The sequence below is a fragment of the Mus caroli genome, chromosome X, assembly GCF_900094665.2.
Source record: "Mus caroli chromosome X, CAROLI_EIJ_v1.1, whole genome shotgun sequence".
In the NCBI taxonomy this organism is placed as follows: Eukaryota; Metazoa; Chordata; class Mammalia; order Rodentia; family Muridae; genus Mus; species Mus caroli.
In genome coordinates, this window is record NC_034589.1 from 61,267,453 (window position 1) to 61,270,284 (window position 2,832).

The following is a 2,832-nucleotide window of genomic DNA, read 5'->3' on the forward strand; positions in this document are numbered from 1 at the left end:
ATGAAAACAATCCTAAGAGGAAAACTCATAGCTCTGAGTTCTTTCAAAAACAAAACAAAACAAAACAAACAAACAAACAAAAAGCTGGAGCAAGCACACACTACTGGCATGACAGCCCACCTAAAAGCTCTAGAACAAAAGGAAGTAAATTCACCCAAGAGGAGTAGATGGCAGGAAATAATCAAACTCAGGTCTGAAATCAACCAAGTGGAAACAAAAAGTAACTATACAAAGAATCAACCAAACCAGGAGCTGGTTCTTTGAGAAAATCAACAAAATAGATAATCCCTTAGTCAGACTAACTAGAGGGCACAGGGACAGTATCCTAATTAACAAAATCAGAAATGAAGAGGGAGACATTATGACAGAACCTGAGGAAATCCAAATCATCATCAGATGCTACTATAAAAGGCTATACTCAACAAAACTGGAAAACCTGGATGAAATGGACAATTTTCTAGACTGATGCCAGGTACTAAGTTTAAATCAGGATCAGATTAATGATCTAAACTGTCCCATAACCCCTAAAGAAATAGTAACAGTCATTAATACTCTCCCAACCACAATGGAATACTATGCAGCTCCTGAGTTCACTGCTGCTCAGCCTGAGCTGGTGGACTGGTCTGAGGGCGTGCAGGTTCTCTCTGTGCCCATCCAGCACTTCCTCAAGGAAGACTGGAGTGCACAGCCAGCCACTGAGGATTAGTAAGCAGCTCCCACAGCGCAGGCTACTGAGTGGGTTGGAGCCACCACTGAGTGGTCCTGAACTGCTGTGCAGACACCTGAGCAAAGTGAAAAAAATGGTAGAAGGAAAATAAAGTTCCTAAAAGCTGAAAATACATATATATAAATTAAAATTAGATAATTCATTCCCTTCAGAGTAAGTTTTCAAATTCCAAATGCCTGACACCTAACTCTACAAATTACTGGTGAACTCTGGAACTACACAGGAATTAAACTCCCCCATGTCCAACCACATTCCGTTTTGAAAATCACTTCAATTTCAAGTTCCTTTTTCCCCGTGATATTTTGCTATTTGGATTAAAAATGTTTCTGCTTTTTATAAGTTCAGTGGTTTCCGTATTCAAACACGTGGTTACTCAGCATTATGAATTTTAATTATGATCTTCATGAACATGTATATATGTAAGCTGTATACGTCCTTCTTATTTAGCTCATAGTCTGGAATCTACCTAGGTTCCTAATTTTAGAAAGAGTTTCCAAAAATAAAGAAATCAAAGGATACTTCTTTTAAATCACAAGATTTCCAACATATACTACATTGTTTTATTTCGTTTCCTGATCTTAAGAGTGACCATGTAGAGCAATGTTAAAGGATATATGAGTATCTAGAAAGTAGCAGCTATATTTTTCTTCCTGTGTTATAGTAACAAAGTCCTACCATAACAGTTTGATGCTAAAATCAGTAGAATGGATGGCTGTGAGCATCCATTTCTGTATTTGTCAGGCACTGGCAGAGCTTCTCAGGACCCTGGAATTCCTCCTTGGTCACAGCCTTCTCAACAGCAGCCTGCTCCTCCTTCTCAATCTCCTCTGGGTTTCTGTAGAAGTAAAGATCAGTCATAACTGCCCATGGGTACTCATGGGAGATAGTTCCTCACATGCGGAGTACTTCCCTGGCCAGCATCCACCGCATCAGACCCACCGAGTGAGCTCCCTTGTTGTTGCATGGGATGGCAATGTCCACATAGCACAGGGGAGAATCTGTGTTACACAGAGTAATGGTTGGCAGGTTGATGTAAGAGGCCTCTGTGATTGGCTGGTGGTCAGCCCTGGGATTGGTCACCACTAGAATCTGTGGCTCCCTGAAGACTGCTTGGATCTGGTTAGTGAAGGTCCCAGGTGTGAAGCGGCCAGCAATTGGAGTAGCTCTTGTGGAAGCAACAAACTTCAGCACAGCTTGTTGGCCAATGCTCCTGGAGGAGATGACCCTGACTGACATCAGCAGGGTTCTCAATGGCAACAATAGCTCCAGCTGTGAGCAGCAGCTTCTCCCAGGTTCTCTTCAGATTTATGATGTAGATACCGTCACTTTTCCTTTTGTAGATGTACTGCTCCATCTGAAAATCAAGATTGGTGCCACCTAAGTGGGTTCCCGCAGCAAGGAATTTGAGGACATCCTTCACCTTCATCTACAGGACATCAAGAGCTCCGGACATTGTGTAAGCTTCCCTTTAAGTTACTATGGGAATCAAGAACAATGCCATATGGACCAGTTCCCTGGTAGCGCAGAAAGCTTAATTTATCTTTATTTATAGAATATCAAACAGTAAATAGTCAATTTTAAAAATACATGTAGAGACAAATGACAGGATAAACAATCAAAAGAGCATTTTGAGGTTATAGAGAGAAATAATTGTCTGGCATGACTAAAACTAAAATTTCGGGGACATAATAATAACCACAGCTGAAAATTTAATTTTACTTACTGATGGGCAAAGTAATAATTCAACAACCAGTCAGAATGGCTAAGATCAAAAACTCAGGTTACAGAAGATGCTGGCTAGGATGTGGAGAAAGAGGCACACTCCTCCATTGCTGGTGGGATTGCAAGCTGGTACAACCATTCTGGAAATCAGTCTGGTGGTTCCTCAGAAAATTGGACATAGTACTACCTGAGGACCCAGCTATACCACTCCTGGGCATATACTCAGAAGTTCCTCCAACATGTAATAAGGACACATGCTCCACTATGTTCATAGCAGCTATATTTATATCTAGAAGCTGGAAACAACCCAGATGTACCTTAACAGAGGAATGTATACAGACAATGTGCTACATTTACACAATGGAGTACTACTCAGCTATTAA

The 2,832-nt window shown here is 41.0% G+C and overlaps 1 pseudogene; it reads right to left on the reverse strand.

Moving 5' to 3' along the window:
• Nucleotides 1-1,608: 1,608 nt before the first annotated feature.
• LOC110286227 lies at nt 1,609-2,180 on the reverse strand (annotated as a pseudogene).
• Between the last annotated feature and the right edge of the window lie 652 nt (nt 2,181-2,832).